This window comes from Schistocerca americana, chromosome 2 (genome assembly GCF_021461395.2).
Source record: "Schistocerca americana isolate TAMUIC-IGC-003095 chromosome 2, iqSchAmer2.1, whole genome shotgun sequence".
Lineage (NCBI taxonomy): Eukaryota > Metazoa > Arthropoda > Insecta > Orthoptera > Acrididae > Schistocerca > Schistocerca americana.
Genome location: NC_060120.1, coordinates 354,086,903 through 354,110,063, shown reverse-complemented (window position 1 = coordinate 354,110,063; position 23,161 = coordinate 354,086,903).

The following is a 23,161-nucleotide window of genomic DNA, read 5'->3' as shown; positions in this document are numbered from 1 at the left end:
CATTTATTTTAAGAAATGACAGCTTCCGATTACTAGACAGGTCGGATAGAATCTTTTCCAGCAGGAGACCATAAGTTCACCCTGGACGCTTTTTTATGGAGTTGCTGCAGAAACGGCTGCAAGGGGAGGAATAATGCCATGCAGCTACGGTAAGTGTCACATATTCAGTATACTTCGACCTTTATAGAGAGCAGAAGATTTTGGATACAAAGTGTTTATCTCTTTCAATGACCACATTATCATTCAGTTCAGAGCAGCGGGTGTTACTTGTCTGCTCGACACCAAGACTGCATATTGTTAGTATTCCTGGCTGCTCAGATACAGACTGACCAGTGACGTAACCAGGATATTTCTGGCACGACAGTGCACGGTAGCAACATGTTCCGAAAAAATCGCATGCGAAAATGCGATTTTTCAGGGATCATATGAAGGGCTTATTTCAATAGTGGTACAAGTCCATTTTTGTTCATATTGAGATACAGAGTCCTAAAGTTAAATGAGCGCTGAAAAAGCTGCAGTTGAGATACCAGAAATATACAAGCATATGGCTTCTTGCTAGAGATGAACCTTTCTTTCTGCTTGTTTGGCTCGTTAATTTCAGAAGCATTGCAGACAGAAAAGTGGAGGCAATGGACTTGTACCACAATTGAAATAAGCCCTTCATATCACGGGTTCTATTGATCGCAGAGGTAAGGGGTCAAGTGCTTTGGATAGCCGTTGGCCTATCAACATTTGTTTATCCATAGGATGAACGAGCATGCTGTAGCTATCCTACGGTACAAAGTCAAGATTTAAATATTACACACTTCCAGCTGCCCAGGCAAACTGAGCAAATCGATTGGTTCTTTTGCATTAGGTGTAGTCTAGCGTGGACTGTAGGCGGCTTATAAAAGAAACCATTAATTCATGTGCGGTACCTGAGAAAACCCCGAAAAACCACTATTTTTGGTAAGAAATGTACCAGTTATGGGGAGGGCCACATCTAAGACTTCTGTTAATGACAGATCGTCTAAATTCCTCCTATTTGTTCTTAAGGCGATATTCTCACGCAGTGTCAAAGCTTTTTTCGATATAAATACCGGTTACCGAGATCCAGAGGTTCAAATTTTCCATACTTATGCAGAAAACCGAAAAACTGTTTTTTGCCGTTTTTGCACCAAGGGCCGCCATAATCTAAAGAACTAGCCACAGCAAATGGCTCAAATTTTAGTTGTACATTCTGTAGATATTTATCTAGAAAAGCGAATTTCCTGTTTCAGACAATCTGTATACGTTATAAAGATACACCAAAAAAACCTTTTTTGGGTACCAAGATTACCAGTTGTATGTATGGTCACTTCTGTAAATTTTTTTACATCGCAAGTCGTCGAAATTTTTACCGCATGGTATTAAGATTTTGTGCTCAGAGAAGCTTGACTTTTTTTCGATATCATTATCGATTATGCAGATCCAGAAGTTCATTCCCCGTTCCTCAGAAACTATTTTGAGATGTGACCATATTTGCAGCTTTTTGTGCTGAAAGAGAGTAGCAGAAAGACAGTGACTGTGAAAGAGAGTGGAGACTGTGCCAGTGGGAGAGAGAGGGGACACAGTAATGGCGGTAGAGATAAAGTGGCAGTAAAAGAGAAAGAGAGAGGTGGATGGAGGTACAAGCAGTGACAGGAAAAGAGATGAGAGACATAAAAACGAATAATAGAGATTAGTGGAGACCATATACACTGTGTGATCAGAAGTATCCGGACACCTGGCTGAAAATGACTTACAAGTTCGTGGCCCTCTCCACTGGTAATACTGGTAATGCTGGAATTCATTATGGTGTTGGCCCACCCTTAGCCTTGATGACAGCTTCCGCACTCGCAGGCATGCGTTCAATTAGGTGCTGGAAGGTTTCTTGGGGAATGGCAGCCCATTCTTCACAGAGTGCTGCACTGAGGAGAGGTATCGATGTCGGTCGTTGAGGCCTGGCACGAAGTCGGCGTCCCATAACATCCCAAAGGTGTTATATAGGATTCAGGTCAGTACTCTGCGCAGGCCAGTCCATAAAACGGATGTTATTGTCGTGTAACCACTCCTCCACAGGCTATGCATTATGAACAGATGCTCGATCGTGTTGAAAGATGCAATCGCCATCCCCGACATGCTCTTCAGCTGTGGGAAGCAAGAAGGTGCTTAACATCAATGTAGGCCTGTGCTGTGATACTGCCACGCAAAACAACAAGGGGTACAAGTCCCCTCCATGAAAAACATGACCACACCATAACACCACCGCCTCCGAATTGTACTATTGGCACTACACACGCTTGCAGATGACGTTCACCGAGCATTCTCCATACCCACACCCTGCCATCGGATCGCCACATTGTGTATGTTGAGCCGTCACTTCACACAACGTTTTTCCACTGTTCAATCGTCCAATCTTTACGCTCCTTACACCATGCGAGGCGTCGTTTGGCATTTACCGGCGTCATGTGTGGCTTATGAACAGACGCTCGAACATTAAATCCAAGTTTTCTCACCTCCCACCTAATTGTCATAATACTTGCAGCGGATCCTGATGCAGTTTGGAATTCCTGTGTGATGGTCCGGATAGATGTCTGACTGTTACACATTACGACCCTCTTCAACTGTCGGCGGTCTCTAACAGACGAGATCGGCCTGTACGTTTTTGTGCTGTACGTGTCCCTTCACGTTTCCACTTCACTTTCACATCGGAAACAGAGGATCTACGGATTTTTAGGAGCATCGAAATCTCACGTACAGACCTATGACACAAGTGATACCCGATCACCTGACCACGTTCGAGGTCTGTTCTCTCACGATGTCTAATGACTACTGAGGTCGCTGAATGGAGTACCTGGCCATAGATGGCAGCACAATGCACCTGATATGAAAAACGTATGTTTTTGGGGGTGTCCGGATACTTTTGATCACATAGTGTATAGGCTTCGTCGGCCTGGGCCTTCCCAGGCTGGCGAACTTTCAGCCGAAGCTATAGCGAAGAGCGGAAATATTAAACACGTGGGTATAGGGGGGAAATAAGGTGGATCTCCCAAAATTTTTGGGCTGCTGAGGTATGGTGGGGAGTGTGGCATTGGGAATGAAAGACAAAAGGGGACAGTGGCAGTGGGACACACTGTAGATCAGTGGGAGAGAAAGGACACATTGGAGAGAGACATAATAGACAGTGGCAGTGAGAAGGAGATGCTGAGTGTGAAGGCCCAACTGCAAAGAAAGACTAAGTAAAACGACATAAGATGTTCTATGTTAAAAGAGTGCGAATACGTTCGCATGCCAAAATTTTTTGTGATGAAAGTAGATCGAGAATTGAGGCAGATGGTTTACATTTGTCTGCCAGAGCCATTTAAAGCTATTTTGTGCTACGACAGGAGTATTTTTACGCTCTTCAATACATTTTAATATTAACACCTCTAGCCTTCAAAGTTAAAGATAAATGTTACACTTTGTGACCGCTATTTATGGTAAGAACTAGCGTAACGTCTGAGTTAATCCACATGTTTGAATTCATCAAACTAATAGGTTATTTTCCAACAGCAGCGTCAGTTCACCTTCGACACATTTTTTGTGGAATTGTTATACAAATGGCTGTACGGAGAGGAAGAATATTATCGTACTACGGTGAACCTCATATATTCACTGTTCTTGCATCTTTAAAGAGACCAACAGACTTTTATTCAAAAGTGTATTTCTCTTTTGATGCCGGCCACGGTGGCCGAGCGGTTCTATGCGCTTCAGTGCAGAACCGCGTGACTGCTACGGTTGCAGGTTCGAATCCTGCGTCGGGCATGGATGTGTGTGATGTCCTTAGGTTAGTTAGGTTTAAGTAGTTCTTAGTTCTAGGGGACTGATCACCTCAAATGTTAAGTCCCATAGTGCTCAAAACCATTTGAACCATTTCTCTTTTCATGCCCACATGATCACTCACTATGGGATGTTAGTTATTTGTCAGTGTGTAGAATTGGATTTTCTTAATATCACTGATTGCTCAGACATGGACTGATCAGCGACGTAAATCAGACAAAATGGTCACTCAACATACACACTGCGTCAGAAAAAAGGCGAAGCATTCAGAAGACATAATCGAATGACAATGCGACTCCGTACACAAAAACACTGTCAGTGGGTATGTATAGTAAAAGCTTAGAGCCAAGTTTCCCTGTGATACGTAGAAGGACACAGAGATGCAGCATACTTGCGTGAGACAGCGTTATCAGCACCTGACTGAGTATGAAAGGAGCTTCATTCTGCGTCTCCACTAGGCCAGGTGGTCGAGTTGCGCCATATCCAGTTTTGTTGAGTGTTCGGATATAACAGGGGCCTGATGCAGGATGACGTGAACCGTGAGGCCAATCACACACGTCGTCAACGTTGCGGTCGACCACGTCTGACCACCACACTGCCACTTCACCGCTGCGCCTGCCGTCCAGGAACATGTAATGGACTCCTTGCGAAATTCTGGGTGGTGCCGCACCAGCAGGAAAGAAGCTAGGGAATTACGTTACGTCACGGGAATTATGCGTTCTGACGTGTTACGTCTCAAGCAAGAACATCATGGTGCCATTTTTCAATCGGATTCTGTTCGTTCTCGTATGGCATTTATCTCTATGAATGTTATGCGTTGAAACTGAGTTACCCTCATGGCCAGTAATATCACCAGAGGTGTCCTCGATAAAACGCGTGTCGGACTTCAACTCCGTACCAGAGCTGGTGTCCAGGACATCACTGAACCATGTACAAAACTTACAGTGCACCTTCCCTCAGGAGAGGATGCTGCGGCTTTGTGGCCCCCTTCCCAACAAATCAGCGCACGCATCCAGGCCAGAGGGTGTACTAGATCATGGGTTGTTATAGCCAAGTTCGTCGTCTCATGTAATCACTGAAGTAATACCACGTGCCCTGATCAACTCGCCTCCTCTCCTGGGTTCTTCACTTTAATTGTCAGGCAGTGTGCTTAACGTCAGTACGTTTAGCCTTAAGAAATAATGAAAAATATTACATTTCATAACACCTACTTATGACAAGAACTAACGTTCCACTGATTCATACCACATGTATCAAACCAAAAATACTTTTCCAATAGGAGCCTCATTTCACCTTCGACACCTTATTTGATGGAGTTGCTGCACAAACGGGTGCAAGGACATGAAGAATCCCATGCTGCTACGGTGAATGTCACACATTCAGTACATTCGATCTTTAGAGAGAACAATAAATTTCAAACTGTATATCTCCTTCCATGATCACATCATCACTCTGTTCAGAAAATTGTCCAGTTAATTGTCTGACTCTACAATTATACACTCCTGGAAATTGAAATAAGAACACCGTGAATTCATTGTCCCAGGAAGGGGAAACTTTATTGACACATTCCTGGGGTCAGATACATCACATGATCACACTGACAGAACCACAGGCACATAGACACAGGCAACAGAGCATGCACAATGTCGGCACTAGTACAGTGTATATCCACCTTTCGCAGCAATGCAGGCTGCTATTCTCCCATGGAGACGATTGTAGAGATGCTGGATGTAGTCCTGTGGAACGGCTTGCCATGCCATTTCCACCTGGCGCCTCAGTTGGACCAGCGTTCGTGCTGGACGTGCAGACCGCGTGAGAGGACGCTTCATCCAGTCCAAAACATGCTCAATGGGGGACAGATCCGGAGATCTTGCTGGCCAGGGTAGTTGACTTACGCCTTCTAGAGCACGTTGGGTGGCACAGGATACATGCGGACGTGCATTGTCCTGTTGGAACAGCAAGTTCCCTTGCCGGTCTAGGAATGGTAGAACGATGGGTTCGACGACGGTTTGGATGTACCGTGCACTATTCAGTGTCCCCTCGATGATCACCAGTGGTGTACGGCCAGTGTAGGAGATCGCTCCCCACACCATGATGCCGGGTGTTGGCCCTGTGTGCCTCGGTCGTATGCAGTCCTGATTGTGGCGCTCACCTGCACGGCGCCAAACACGCATACGACCATCATTGTTACCAAGGCAGAAGCGACTCTCATCGCTGAAGACGACACGTCTCCATTCGTCCCTCCATTCACGCCTGTCGCGACACCACTGGATGATGATGATGATGATGTTTGGTTTGTGGGGCGCTCAACTGCGTGGTTATCAGCGCCCGTACAATTATCCAATCTTTGCTCAGTCCAATTTCGCCACTTTCCTGGATGATGATGAAATGATGAGGACAACACAAACACCCAGTCATCTCGAGGCAGGTGAAAATCCCTGACCCCGCCGGGAATCGAACCCGGGACCCCGTGCTCGGGAAGCGAGAACGCTACCGCGAGACCACGAGCGGCGGACGACACCACTGGAGGCGGGCTGCACGATGTTGGGGCGTGAGCGGAAGACGGCCTAACGGTGTGCGGGACCGTAGCCCAGCTTCATGGAGACGGTTGCGAATGGTCCTCGCCGATACCCCAGGAGCAACAGTGTCCCTAATTTGCTGGGAAGTGGCGGTGCGGTCCCCTACGGCACTGCGTAGGATCCTACGGTCTTGGCGTGCATCCGTGCGTCGCTGCGGTCCGGTCCCAGGTCGACGGGCACGTGCACCTTCCGCCGACCACTGGCGACAACATCGATGTACTGTGGAGACCTCACGCCCCACGTGTTGAGCAATTCGAAGGTACGTCCACCCGGCCTCCCGCATGCCCACTATACGCCCTCGCTCAAAGTCCGTCAACTGCACATACGGTTCACGTCCACGCTGTCGCGGCATGCTACCAGTGTTAAAGACTGCGATGGAGCTCCGTATGCCACGGCAAACTGGCTGACACTGACGGCGGCGGTGCACAAATGCTGCGCAGCTAGCGCCATTCGACGGCCAACACCGCGGTTCCTGGTGTGTCCGCTGTGCCGTGCGTGTGATCATTGCTTGTACAGCCCTCTCGCAGTGTCCGGAGCAAGTATGGTGGGTCTGACACACCGGTGTCAATGTGTTCTTTTTTCCATTTCCAGGAGTGTATATTGTTAGTATCACTGGTTGCTCAGACATGGACCGACCAGAGATTTAACTTAGTGCAGTCAATCAACATACACTCTTATACGCACACTCCATCTGTGCTTACGAAAATGATTAAAGCTGGAGTTCACTGTGACAGGCAGGGTGGCAAACAAGGTGAAGTACAGATTTTCATGTTTCGTGTTGTTACTAAGCCTGACAGGTTACACTGGGTGATTCAACTGCCCTACTGATGACGTTTTATGCAACCCACAATGTTAAGCCTGGCCTTCGAAAACCACGTGCGAGATTTTCATTTCTTTTGCTCCCTACGCACAGACTATTAGTCCTACAGAAAAAAATGAGCAGGACCCTTTTTTTGTAGGAGATTTAATGTAGTTAAATTTTGTACTGGGATATGTTTTTGCTAGAGGCCGTAGTTTTCAAGTTACGCAAGGTAAACGTAAAATTGGTTCAAGTGGCTCTGAGCACTATGGGACTTAACATCTGAGGTCATCAGTCTCCTAGAACTTAGAACTACTTAAACCTAACTAACCTAAGGACATTACACAATCCATGCCCGAGGCAGGATTCGAACCTGCGACCGTAGCGTTCGCGCGGTGCCAGACTGAAGCGCATAGAACCGCTCGGCAACACCGGCCGGCGGAAAACGTAAAAAGTGGGTTTCAAACCACATTCCCATACTCAGCCTCTAGTGGTCAGGATTTCTAGCATGTTGCTCGCGGCCCCTGCCACTGTACAAAGATTTACGACTGCACGAATTATTTCCCACCTTTCTTGTTCTTCATTAACTGGCGTTACGCAACCAGTTTAGTCGAGCACTTACAAATTGTAAAATTGACATTTATATAAATTTTACCTAGCAATTTTGTGAATTTGAACAGCATAAAATAAACAATTGCATCGTTGTATTCGTCACGCTTTCTGATTACGAAACTACTGTGCTTGTAGGGCTAAGTTTGCATTGAACTGTCAACATAATTAGTATCGGCGTAACGTTTACAGAAGTCGTTTTCCTTTCATTACGCTCATGTGCACGTTTCAGTTCATAATGTTAACGAAATGCCCAACTAAACTGATTGCCTAACAGCCTAATCTATAGGGACTAAAAAAATATTTTTTTTTTACAGTGGGAGGAGGGAGAGCCATGAGGAACACATCAGAAATCCTGACTGGTGGGGGCTGAGTGTGGGAGTGGCGTTTGAAGTTCACGTTGGTACGTTTTTCTTGAATAACTCGAAAAATACGGCCTCTAGAGAAAACGTATCCCAGTACAAAATGTAACTACATTAAACTACCTACAAAAAAAGGCCCCGTTCAAAGTTTCTGTAGGACTAATATTTTGTGCATAGCGAGCGAGAGAATATGTAAATCTCGAGTGTACAGTAGTTTTGAAGGCCAGTCATTTCATTGTGGGTTGCATCAAAAGGTATCGGTATGTGCAGCTGAGTCATCCTGTGTAAGGGATGTGAACAGCCTCTGATGTTAAGTGGTCACTGTAAGGACACCAATATGCCACGTTCTCGCGTATTTAAGGGGCTCCGGAAAGGCTCAAAATCATGAAAAGTTCAATTTTTACTTTTTTGCGTTTTCTGAATCTGCAGACTAATACCTTTTAATAGATATATAATTTATTCAATTCCGAAGACTACAACTATTTTGAAATTTTTTTTGAAATGTGTTCTACATGGGCGTGACCCACTGTGGCGCTGTTAAACTGCTGTCAAATGGTGTTATTATTAACGTCCGCGTTCATCAGGTACATTTTAGTGATGTGAGATAAAGTATGTGTTGTGGCTAACCTGTGATGGCTCAATATATATCGCTGGTGTGATTGTCGATTGTTTCATGTTTATTTACTCTGTCGTTATCTCGAAAATATTCGTAATTAATTCTGTTTCTTGAGTCTCTGTTTTGTTGAAGTATAATAATGAGTAAAAGTAAAGTTATTAGAAATCCTCTGAAGGCTTTTAAGAAAAGGAGAAATGTTGGAAAGCCAAAGGTATGTGTTATTACTGTAAACAATAAAGACGATAACCGAGTGAGTGAACCTAACCTCTCAAGTACACCTGCCCATAGCAGTCAAAGTGGGAAGAAGCTTGGTTCAATGAGTGAAAACTATGAATGTTTTATGGGCGAATCGGATGTGAATGAAATATTTGATATGTCGGTTCTCAAAGGAATTTTTTCAAACTGTGTAAGATGTATTCATTGTAGTGAAGTTGGTCTGGAACTCTCCATAATAAAGCACGTAGGACTTGCTAGTGAAATACAACTGAAATGTGATAAGTGTTCATACATGACCACGTTATTTTGGAACAGTGTTGCAGTAACTGCAACTGAAGAAAATGGTAGCAAAATCTACGAACACAACAACGAGCGATGCTTGCTTTAGACAAGGAACGCCTTCGGGCTGCAGACAGGGCTGTAAAGAGTCTAGAAATACAAGCAAGAGTAAACAGGAGGAGGAACAAGAGGAAGCTGGAGGAGGAGTTTGCTGAGGATGAAGATAACCCATCCTATGGACCTGGAATGCACTAAAAAGTTAATCCAATCTTTGTCGCTCGATTCCCAAAACTTTTATTATCTCATACTAATTACATGTTTTCTATGGATCTTCCAAACATATTTGTTTCAAACTTTCAGTAAATGTTACACAGTACCTTCTGCATAATTTAACACAGCCTTTTTCCAAAAAACTGTATATTTTTGAATATATAAATAAAAAATTGCAAAAAAATGTTGTGAATTTTCATTACAATTGAAAAAAAAATCATCTTTAATAACTGAACTAAAATTTTGTAAAATCCCTGTGTTAAGTTGTAGCCCATATTCCAATAAATAATCTGTAAAAAGTTCAACTTCCTACCTCAAATACTTTGTGAGGAAAGATGTAATTTATAAGCGTTATTTTAACATTGCAAGTATAGGGCGTTCCGGAGCTCCTTAGGTTTATCAGTATCTGACGGAATTTGATAGGTACCCCATTGTTGGTCAACATTTGGCTGATTGGTCAAAACGTACATTATTCTGATTTGTGGAGCATTTGGATGCAGCAGTGGCCCGATGTTCGATTGCGTGGGACCGTGAGGGCAACCATACTCATCTCAATGTTTCGTTCGACCACGGCCGACGACTACAAGGAAGGGTAGCTGCATTGTGCACCAAGCACATCGTAACACATTCACAGCTTTTTCCTGCCATTGTACGGTTTCTCCTGGGTGGACATGAATGTGAAATGTATAGATTGCATGTTTTTTACGATAAGTATTGTATGAGTAACTTGCGAGTTTTACCAAGGAACAATGTATTATGCTACAATGTATGCCTGTTCCATGGAATTTAGACTCTGTGTTTGAACTCTGACATCTTTTGTCATTACTATTCTTCTTCTTGGCTTATGATCTGGACGCGAACCGTAAGGAGCGTTTAACGAAGGTTCATCTTGCTGTATCAGCCAACGTAAGTTATTAACAAAACTGAAAATAGAGTTGTTTGTGGCTTAGAAATTGTGTCCGTGTTGAAATCATTTGTAATCCTAAACCTTGCTTGTCTAGAGTAGAAATGGGCATTAACGGAAATTCTTCATCGTTAGGCGCCATCATAAAAAATAATTAAGAACTTTCCTTTAGCTCATCGTCGAGACGTGCCGCCGGTTAAAAAACTAAACCTCTCTTTCAGATTCTACGAGCCTGGCGGTCGCTGCAAATAATTTAATAAGATTCACTTTCAGATTTTCTCAAAGTTGCGAGATAACATCCCAGGCAGGAAGACCTGGTCACAGGATTCTAGTTCTGGGATAAGGTTTTATTTGCAAAAGCTACGCTTGTTACATTGGGAATCAAGACAAAACCACGATTTTGAGTTACGGAATTTATTGTTGTACAGTGAACGGACTGGTGAAATATTCTCTGGTGCTATAAGCACACGATTTTTAACTTGACGTCGACTAGGCATATATTGAGGAATATCTGTGGTGTTTTAATTGTAAACAAATGAGTATTTACAATTCCGTAACCCCTGAGAACTGAGCTAGTTTACTGAGTGAGGGCAACCATACTCATCTCAATGTTCCGTTCGACCACGGCCGATCACTACAAGGAAGGGTGACTGTATTGCAGCACATCATAACACATTCACAGCTCTTCCTGACCTCCAAGAACAAGTAATTGACTACCTGCAACATTCCGTGTCATTCCGCAACATTGCTCAGAAACTAGCAGCGGCCGCTCTAGGGAATTAAAGTCATATGCATAGGCTGCCAAATGGTTCAAAATAGTTCAAATGGCTCTGAGCACTATGGGACTTAACACCTGAGGTCGTAAGTCCCCTAGAACTACTTAAACCTAACTAACCTAGGGACATCACACACATCCATGCCCGAGGCAGGATTCGAACCTGCGACCATAGTGGTCGCGGGGTTCCGGACTGAAGCGCCAGAACCGCTCGGTCACAAAGGCCGGCATAGGCTGCCATTAGCAACACAACACAAACGGCTGCGATTGGAGTGGTGCCGTAACAGGGAAGCGTGGACTGCTGATTAATGGCGTCGCTTTGCGTTAATCGGTGAATTGTAATTCCGCACTAACCGAGAAGACCATGGAAGGCGAGTATGACTGCAACCTTGGGAGAGATCCCGTTCTTCCAAAGTTTTGGAGAGGCCCTTCTAGTGTCATGATGTGTGGAGTCATCGGGTATGACTTCAGGTCACAGCTGATGACTGAAGGAACTTTGATGACACAACAGTAAGCCCCATACATAGTGCGTCCACATGTGTTATCTCGCCTTAACAATACCGTGATGCCATTTCCCTGCTTGACAATGGTAGTCCACACGTGGCAGAGATCTCTCCGAACCGTCATAGTGAAACTGAGGTAGTTCCGTGGCCAACAGGATCCACAAATGGGTCCCCGATAAAAGCATTTGTGGAACCAGCTCGGATGTCAACTGCTTGCCAGTGTCAGCATCCAGGACATCAATGAACCAGTTATAACTGTAGACCAGCTTAGCTCAGGAGACATTCTTCCCAACAGAATCAGTCCCAGGCCATAGGGTGTGCAGGGTCATACTAAAAAGTAGTTTCTTACTGCCAAGTTCGTCGTAATTTTGACTCGATTATGTAATCACTGAAATAACTTCATGTACCCAATTAACCCGAGAAGTTTCATTTCGCTTTCTCCTCTCCTTCTGGGTTCTTCACTTTTATTGTCAGACGGGGTGCTTAATATCAGCATTTCTAGCCTTCAAAAATAACGAAGAATATTACACTTCGTAACACCTGTTTCTGACAAGAACTAGCGTAACCCTGAATTATTCCACATATCGGCTATCATCAAACTAGGAAGTTCTTTTCCAACAGGAGCGCCAGTTCACTTTCGACACTTTGTTTGGAGGAGTTACTGCACAAATGGCTGCAAGGAGACGAAAAATCCCATGCGGCTGTGCTGAGTGTCACATATTCAGTATACTCGATCTTTATAGAGAACTACAGATTTTTGTTTCACAACGTACTTCTAGTTTCACGACCACATCATCACTCACTTCATAAAGGGATATTAGTTAACTATGAGACTCTACAATTGCACATTGCTAGTATCAATGAGATGCTATCAGCTTGGGAACATTGATTAGCATACATCCTACTATGACCGATCCGTTAATTTACTTATACTGAAGCTTACTAGTAATTACGATACTTACAATGTTATACTGTAGCGGAGGGGGGGGGGGGTTATAATTAAAGTGCAGCTACTACGGAGGTCCATGGTGGGTTGTAATTATCGTATGGCGTCGAAACTTGGTAGGTATGCTAATACGTTAATGTGGAATCGATTTACTCTGGAAAAAATTGGTTCCAGTTTTTGCTACCAGAAGCAAATGTGGTGCTGTACACTATTTGTATGAAGGGATGACATTCACGCTGTCATTTGGCAAGCCATAAAGTGAGTGAAAAGTAAGGCTGTCGAGAAGAGGGACCGTGCGCTCTCAGTGAAACTGTTTTATGTGAACAGTGTTGCATTGAGAGAGTATCGCTGTCTGAAAGGTCTGAGGAGAGGCCCGATGTCATTAAATGGCTTAAAGAAGATGATAATGAAATTCAAAAGCGCGGGCGAGCTAGGTGTGGCACATGGAAGAAGAAGGCGTCATATCCCAGTAGATGTTGCTGACGAAGTTGCTGTTGCTGCAACTGACTGTGCAGCACGAGCCACGAGTAGGGCTAGTGCTCGTGCCGAGTCACGAGAATTGTGCATCCCATGGTCAACAGTGAGGGAAGTTTTGCGATCTGTTAAAACTGTGGTACCAAGATCCAGACGGTACAGCAACTCAAACATCACGATTCGCAGAAACGTCTTGAATTTGCTCTTCGCTTTCTTGCATGGATCGAAGCTGATGGCATGTGACCGGGCAATTTTCTATGGAGTGAAGAGGCACGTTTTACACTACAGGGTGCAGTGAATACATGAAACTGCGGGATTTAGGGTACTGTTAAACGGCGTGATGTGCACGAAAGCCTTTGCACTCTCAATATGCGACTGTGTGGTATGGATTCACAAGCATCTCTATTCTGGGCCCTTTCTTCTGCGAACAGAATACATCCAGAGGACCTGCCAGGTGTACTGTGACGTCTGCAAGTTTTCGAGACCTCCTTGTACAGCATGTGAGTCCTGCTTTGGAAGAGCCCAACGATATGGGACGGCTGTTCATGTAACATCTCATGTCGCTCGCCCAGTGAAAGATTTCCACGAACGTGTTATCTCCAGAGGTTTTCCAAGTGCATGGCCTGTAATATCACCCGATCTGAACCTATGTGAGTTTTGGCGCTGCGGATACCCAGAAGAACTGTTTACCAGGGACACGTTCGGTCTCTTACCTGATCTTAAGAAAAATATATACAAATTTACAGTCTCTCGTACACAGATCGTCATTTCTGATGGTTCTTACTAGCTCTAAAGATGGTCACACAGTCGCCGAAATCGATCTGTAAAATAAAGGAATTCAATATTTACGATCAATGCTGCCATTTATTCATAATACCGGGTGGTAATTATTAAACTTTCCCTATTTAACATATAACACGAAAACTAATTACCGTACGAGTACCAAACTTGTTAGCACTAATGTCCAGAGTATGGGGTGCATGATTTCCATGCGTCTCAGCTCCACCTTCCAGTTCCAACCATGGATACCAGGTGCAGTGATCAGTCATCGTGATCCATAGTCTCACTCTCCTGATCAGTCGCACCGCAGTTGTTGACGTGTCGACATAAGCTTTGACAAAAGGAGCAACGCATTTTTGATGAAGCTCTATCATCAAAACAACAGTAATGCTGCAGCTGCGAGATTATCGCCGGCTGAAAGAAGGTTCTTCTTTCTCCACCTGCTGTGCTGAGCATGATGAAGTTCAAATCAACTGGAGAACTGGGCCTCGCTCCGGGAAGAGGCCGGTTATCGGTTGCACCACCGGTGGTTGATGAAATCGCTGTTGGCTATGGCAGACAACGCTGCGCGCAATTTCCGTTCGTCAGGTACTGCGCGTGCTGTGTCACGACAGTTGAACATCCCGTGGTCTGCTGTTAGGAAGGCGCTTCGGACCTTTCTCAAATGGTATCCGTACAAGTCCATATCGAACAGCACCTTGCATCACAGGACGAACAACGACGTGTTGACTTCGGAAGGACTGAAGTTAACGAGGGCTGGCCCTGAACCATCCTATGGACAGATGATGCTCATTTTTCTCTGAGAGGTGAGATGAACACGTGAACTGCCGAGTGTGGGGATCTTCACCTCCAGTCACTGTGAATGAAGTTTCTCTGTATGGTGAACGTGTCACGTATGATGTAGCTTCACGACTACGTTTGTCATTGGTCCATTCTTTTTTGAACAGTTTGGCGCTCAAGGACCAAAGACGTGCAGTGTGACTGGTCAGCGTTACTGCGATATGCTTCGCCAGCGTGTCGTACCCGCCCCACAGGAGAGAAACGCATTGAACTCACAGTTTTCGTGCAAAATGGGGCCCCACTGCACATCGCTCGTCAAGTTCACCTGCTTTTCCGAAACATATTTGGCAACTATCGAATTATCAGCCTATCGTTTCCACATGCTTTGCCGGCACGATCACCTGATCTCACTCCCTGTAATGTCTGGTTGTGGGGCTACCTGAAGGACAATGTTTACCAGGGGTACATTCACACATGTGCTGATCTGAAGCGCAGCATATCATGAGAGGTAGCCAGCATACCCACGGACATGCTTCGTTCTGCTGTGCAGAATGCAATCCTACGCTTTCAGACTCTTCTGGACATTGATGGGCGCCCTATTGAGCCCCTTTTGTAGCAGTAATGGTACCAGTATGAAATGGTATGCTGTAACGTAACAGCACATTAAGAGTGTTTCAGCTAAACTGATTCTGCATTATTTCTCTTCCCCATGTCCTTGACATTAATGCTACTAAGTTTGCTATTCGTACGGTAATTAGTTTCCGTGTTAAACAATGGAAGTTTAATTATAACCACCCGGCATATTGACAATAATTCTGTCGTAGTGAACACGGTTCCCAATCGAATTACACATCAATAATAAAATCAATATTATGCCTTTCTCACTTGTTTAGCCTTTTCTAACCACGCCCCATTCCTAATCCACTGCGCATGGAAACATTTCCATACATCTTACACGCATTCACAGTGCCCAATTTACAACTGGTGGCCTAAATTGGAACTTACTTTTTCCAGCGTAAATCGGTTTCGCATTAAGGTATTGTCATATCTACCAAGCTTCTCTGCCATACTATAATTACAGTTCATACTACACCTCTGTGAGTAGTTGCAATTTAATTGTAACCACCTGGAATTTATATGTGAAAGGGATACGACATACGACATGATGGTGTCGGCAAATGCCGTTTGAGTTTCGGAAAAACATAACACTCGAATGGGGAACTAACCGGGCAAGACAGTGGGTTAAGAACTCTTCCAAAACTCATATTGTGCTCGTGAATAGGTGGGCAGATACTTAGTCTTGTTTCCACAGTACATTTTTTTCGCTGTAATATTGATCGCTCCTACTTAAACTCTCTACTCAATGGCACAATATTGTCGCTTACGCCTTCACACCAACGTATGAGTGTCAGAGAACATTCTCCTGTATCTCCTCCTGCCGATAAAACAGTTATCTAGTTTGCCGTACACTCTACCTACAACGTCCCACGAACTTACTTGGTCTTTTGTGTTCTTGGTTCTATGCTGCATCAACGTATATATTGCAGTCATATAATAAATGATCTATAAAGCCCTCTGAAATTTACTTGAATCTCCAGACACTGATTCCTGAAAAACTGTACGATTGTCTTACGGTGTTCATAAAGCTCTTTCGGTTTCTTAATGTGTAGAATTTAGTTCAGCATAATACTCGTACATTAGTTTGTGTGCGGTACCTACCGTCTCATATATGCTCTGATACTTAGTACACTGACGTACCACCATGATACAATGATTTTATAGTCCATTCCACCAGAAGAAACTATATACTCAGGTACAGAGTGTGCGCGGAGGAGAAACTGCGTGGATGGTGCAAGGATCGTGGCACCTGCTTTCATTCAGGTAGCCAAACAGCTCTGAAATCTCTATCAGCTCCCCTAACGAGATCAAAGATCGTTACAGAATGCCACGAAACCCTTGTGAAGCTGGGTGAAAGCAGCAGGGTAAACCTCCTGTAGGTCGCTGGTCACTCAAGGTCAGTGGCAATAAACAAGCTGATAGCTTAGTCAAGAGAGGTGCAACAACTCCATTTGTTGAGCCGCACCTGTGCTAACTATCTCTAATACAATTCTACTTCAGTCAATGAGATTCCAGGACAAAGACGTGTCTGGAGATGCCTCGGATAGTAGTGAGATACCAACCTGACTGTCGCCCGGCAACTGGGAGTCATGGTCTGGGATGCCATTTATTTTCATAGCAGAATCCCTTTGGTTGTCATCTGCGGCACTCTTACAGCACAGCGGTACGTCAGCGACATTGTACGCCCCATTTTGTTGCCCTTCACTGTAAGCCATCCAGGACCTACATATCCGTAAGATAATGTCCACCCGTACACAGCGAGAGTGTCTACTACTTGCGTTCGTGCTTGCCAAACCCTGCGTTTGCAGCATTATGGGGAGGTCCCTCCATCACCTTGGATTTTCATGATCTAAAGCGCCAATTGGCCAGAATAAGACACAATATCGCTTAGGAAGCCAAATAACTGCTTTCATAAAGGGCCGTGGTGGACCAGTGCGTTATCCACTTACTCAGTTTGTGAAGCTCTTTCTCTTGAACAAATCGCCCAATGTTACTGATATTGTAGTCATTTGTTTGTCTGCGCATTGTAGCACATCAACCGATTTCCATCTCATTCGCATAATTCATTCTTGGCGCGTCGCTTTCTTTCTCTTTTTTATTCTTTTTTTTCTTAGAGTGTATTTTCTATTCACTTTCTTTATTTCTGTAAGAAACTGATTTGAGGGATCTTCTAAATTTCTTTTTAATGTAATCAGTCTGTTGCCCTTTAGTTTCACGAATACATCAATTTCGAACTTCCAGAACTATCGTACTACAATTTTCTAAGTAAGCTAAACCCAAAATCATTGCGAACAACGGTATCACTTAAAACTGTAGATTGGCGAAAAAGTCTCTGCATCTAGGGATAAGAAACTAATAGTACATGAGGAAGCAAAATAATGTACACGGCCACACACACACACACACACACACACACACACACACACACACACACACACACGCTCGCACACAGACACGTGCACATGACGTGCGCAGTAGAAATATACGGTAAATGTTGTGTATATCGTCTGATATACAAACTCCTATATTCATGACGCTTACACATTAACTCGGTGACTACATGTAATATAAGCCTAAACCATGCAGTAACTAAATCGTAGCCGGCCGAAGTGGCCGTGCGGATAAAGGCGCTGTAGTCTGAAACCGCAAGACCGCTGCGGTCGCAGGTTCGAATCCTGCCTCGGGCATGGATGTTTGTGATGTCCTTAGGTTAGTTAGGTTTAACTAGTTCTAAGTTCTAGGGGACTAATGACCTCAGCAGTTGAGTCCCATAGTGCTCAGAGCCATTTGAACCATTTTTGAACAAAATCGTAATCAATATTTGACGCCGTCAGGATACAGTGTTCACGACACTCTGTTGGTCATTCCTCATTAATGAGGTGTGAAATAGTAGGTGCACGGGCCCACTCAGCAACTGGTCGTCACACAAGCGTGACGAGTGTTTTTTTTTTTTTTTTTTTTTGAGCGGCCCGCCACGAATTCCTCTCCTGTGCCAACCTCTTAATCTCAAAGTAGCACATACGACCTACGTCCTCAATTATTTTCTGGAAATGATTCCCTGATGTCTTAACAGATGTCCTGTCATCCTGTCCCTTCTTCTTGTCAATGTTTTCCATATATTCCTTCCTTCTCCTTTTCTTCACTTAGCTTCGTCATTCCTTACCTTACCAGTCCACCTAATTTTCAACATCCTTCTGTAGCACCACATCAGTCCGCAGCTCGTGGTCGTGCGGTAGCGTTCTCGCTTCCCGCGCCCGGGTTCCCGGGTTCGATTCCCGGCGGGGTCAGGGATCTTCTCTGCCTCGTGATGACTGGGTGTTGTCTGATGTCCTTAGGTTAGTCAGGTTTAAATAGTTCTAAGTTCTAGGGGACTGATGACCATAGATGTTAAGTCCCATAGTGCTCAGAGCCATTTGAACCATTTTTGAGCACCACATCTCAAATGCTTCGACTCTCTTCGTTTCCGGTTTCCCCACAGTCCAGGTTTCACTACTATAAAATGCTGCACTCCAAACGTACACCCCCAGAAATTTCTTCCTCTTAGTCTATTCAAAATGCATGCACGTAATTTAACTCCATTGTGCGAATTATGATAGATTACCTCATCGATAGAACCTCAAACAAGTAAATGATGCAACCGTGTTATTGCTTTATTTATGCATTGCTTTAAGACCTGCTCACAATTCAGAGACCATTCATGGCGATTGTGATTCAACCTTATTATGGCATAGCTCCCCCTCTATGAGTTTAATAACTCTATAACTTTTAGTCTGAGCACTACGCTAATGCTTTTAAGGAGGAAAATTCTGTCGAAGCAACACAGTTTTAGTTTATTATTTCAGCAGCAGAAGAGAGACATGACAGATTTATAGGGATTACAGTTTGAGTCACAGTGCTTAGCACATGCATGTGGATCATCTTGAGATGATTTTAAGACTGTCTTGAGTATTCGGTAACACTCAGGACTGTACAAGTGACTACAAACACAAAAATACTGTCCCAAAAATAAAATAATGAAAATGATTAGGAATATTTTTGATACTTTAAGCTGCTATACACCTTCCGTTAAGAAATAATGACAAATAACTTACTTCGTGTCTACCTATGGTCTTTATGGTCTTGTAAAGGACACATAAAACAAGTAATTGTGATGCGATGAAAGCTTCTAGCATAGTAAATAAGACAGTATCAATGGTTCTGACTTAAACCAATAATGAATTCAATATAGCTGCTATCAGCTGGAAGGAGTTCGTAAAAAATCTAAATGTTGACGAACAGAAAACGTTAATTAGGCGATATATCAGCAAATTATTACGCAGTTCAGTGAGAAAAATGTAAGCTGAAACATGTAATTTGGAATTATCCAACACAATACTGGGGTCGTAGTGCAAACTGTATTCATCATAATTTTTATAAATGATTTTCAAAATGAACGCTTTTGTTGGCTATGCTGTGCTTAGGAAATGGCAGATCCGATATCTTTCTTACAGAATTATGCGATAGCAAAACCATCTATTGCAGAATATGAACAACTCTCTTTCCTCCATATATTGCATAATTTAGTTTTCTTTCGCCTTAAATGTCACTGATGTGGACTTGTATGTGTAAATTATCTCTTCTGCGTGGATATAATGATAAGGTATATTTATTTCTTCTTAAATAAAACTATGCTTGAAACGTTCAGTATGTTTCATTCACTAAATTGCTATATTATGTACGTATCATTTTAAAGCATTTTCTAAAAATGTTACCATCAAGTTGAGAACTTTTAGCGTATTCTCTGTCAGTCCCGGTAGCTGAGTGGTCAGCGTGACAGAACGTCAATCCTAAGGGCCCGGGTTCGATTCCCGGCTGGGTCGGAGATTTTCTCCGCTCAGGGACTGGGTGTTGTGTTGTCCTAATCATCGTCATTTCATCCCCATCGACGCGCAGGTCGCCGAAGTGGCGTCAACTCGAAAGACCTGCACCAGGCGAATGGTCTACCCGGCGGGAGGCCCAAGCCACACGACGTTTCCATTTCCAGGGTATTCTCTATTAAACACTTTCAGATTTAGAGCTCGAAATATTTGTGGTCAAGATACTGTAACATTACGAGCCTGTAGGCGAATTACTCGGCTGGTTGGACTGGTATTGAGGAGTGGTGAATTTGCTTGCTTTGCTGAGTGTGAGTCGTTGGGACGAGCATGTCGCACAGCTGCTCCAGGTGAGCCCAGGTGCAGGGACGAGGAGCGTGCGGCAGGAAATCGGTAAATCCTGCAGTGCGAATTTGGACGATGGTTGCTCATTTAGGAGGACTGGTGATGCACCAGAAATGATCGAGCGTCAGACAGTCTGAAAGATGGCGTCTTACAGCTTTCAGAAAATCTAAAATAAATCAGTTACATAATAAAGCAAATCTCAATACATCAGCGATTTCAGACAAATAAGGCACATTCAGTGAAACAATAATATTTTCAATATAATTAAAAATACAAAAGTTAACAATTTACAGTGAATAAATACACAATGACAAAAGCCATGGGATAGCGATATGCACGTATACAGTAGTATCGCATGCACAAGGTGTAAAAGGGTGGGGTACTGGCGGAGGAAAAGGTTTCCGATGTGAAATGATACACTCCTGGAAATGGAAAAAAGAACACATTGACACCGGTGTGTCAGACCCACCATACTTGCTCCGGACACTGCGAGAGGGCTGTACAAGCAATGATCACACGCACGGCACAGCGGACACACCAGGAACCGCGGTGTTGGCCGTCGAATGGCGCTAGCTGCGCAGCATTTGTGCACCGCCGCCGTCAGTGTCAGCCAGTTTGCCGTGGCATACGGAGCTCCATCGCAGTCTTTAACACTGGTAGCATGCCGCGACAGCGTGGACGTGAACCGTATGTGCAGTTGACGGACTTTGAGCGAGGGCGTATAGTGGGCATGCGGGAGGCCGGGTGGACGTACCGCCGAATTGCTCAACACGTGGGGCGTGAGGTCTCCACAGTACATCGATGTTGTCGCCAGTGGTCGGCGGAAGCTGCACGTGCCCGTCGACCTGGCACCGGACCGCAGTGACGCACGGATGCACGCCAAGACCGTAGGATCCTACGCAGTGCCGTAGGGGACCGCACCGCCACTTCCCAGCAAATTAGGGACACTGTTGCTCCTGGGGTATCGGCGAGGACCATTCGCAACCGTCTCCATGAAGCTGGGCTATGGTCCCGCACACCGTTAGGCCGTCTTCCGCTCACGCCCCAACATCGTGCAGCCCGCCTCCAGTGGTGTCGCGACAGGCGTGAATGGAGGGACGAATGGAGACGTGTCGTCTTCAGCGATGAGAGTCGCTTCTGCCTTGGTGCCAATGATGGTCGTATGCGTGTTTGGCGCCGTGCAGGTGAGCGCCACAATCAGGACTGCATACGACTGAGGCACACAGGGCCAACACCCGGCATCATGGTGTGGGGAGCGATCTCCTACACTGGCCGTACACCACTGGTGATCGTCGAGGGGACACTGAATAGTGCACGGTACATCCAAACCGTCATCGAACCCATCGTTCTACCATTCCTAGACCGGCAAGGGAACTTGCTGTTCCAACAGGACAATGCACGTCCGCATGTATCCCGTGCCACCCACCGTGCTCTAGAAGGTGTAAGTCAACTACCCTGGCCAGCAAGATCTCAGGATCTGTCCCCCATTGAGCATGTTTGGGACTGGATGAAGCGTCGTCTCACGCGGTCTGCACGTCCAGCACGAACGCTGGTCCAACTGAGGCGCCAGGTGGAAATGGCATGGCAAGCCGTTCCACAGGACTACATCCAGCATCTCTACGATCGTCTCCATGGGAGAATAGCAGCCTGCATTGCTGCGAAAGGTGGATATACACTGTACTAGTGCCGACATTGTGCATGCTCTGTTGCCTGTGTCTATGTGCCTGTGGTTCTGTCAATGTGATCATGTGATGTATCTGACCCCAGGAATGTGTCAATAAAGTTTCCCCTTCCTGGGACAATGAATTCACGGTGTTCTTATTTCAATTTCCAGGAGTGTAGTTGGAGCTAGACGTATGGGACATTCAGTTTCGGAAATCGGTAGAGATTTTAATATTCCGAGATCCACAGTGTCGAGAGTAAACCCGCCAAGGTAGCCGAGAGCGCTAATGTGCGGCTTCCTGGATTCGGGTAGGAGCGCCGACCCCGGATCGAATCCGCCCGGCGGATTAACGGCGAGGGCCGATGTGCTGGCCAGCCTGGATGGGGTTTTTAGGCGGTTTTCCACATCCTGCTAGGTGAATACCGGGCTGGTCCCCATGTTCTGGCTCAGTTACACGGCTCGCAGACATCTGAACACATGTGCACTATTCCACATGGATTGCACTAGACGCAGACAGTTGGGGTACACTAATTCAATCCTGGGGGGTGCAGAGTGGCGGCAGGTAGGGCATCCGGCCACCCCTTAACCATTAACATGCCAAATACGATTAACGATGACTGACCCTGCATAACTGTGGGACAAGGCTCAAGCGATAGATGGATAGATCCACAGTGTCGAGAGTGTCCTGAGAACACCAGATTTCAGGCACCACCTGCGTGAAATAACAGCAGAAATTAATGATGGACTTATGACAAATGTGTCGGTTAGGACAGTGTGGCGAAAGGTGGCGCTAATGGGCTATGGCAGTAGACGACTGACATTAGTTGCTGTGCTAACAGCACGACATCGCCTGCAGCACTTCTCCTTGGTCACGATTTGCGTCGTAAGCATAGCCTTGTCGTATCCAGTTATTGTTTCTGTCGTCACGGAATTGTGACGGACGTGACCTGTAATGATTGTTTTCCTGTTTT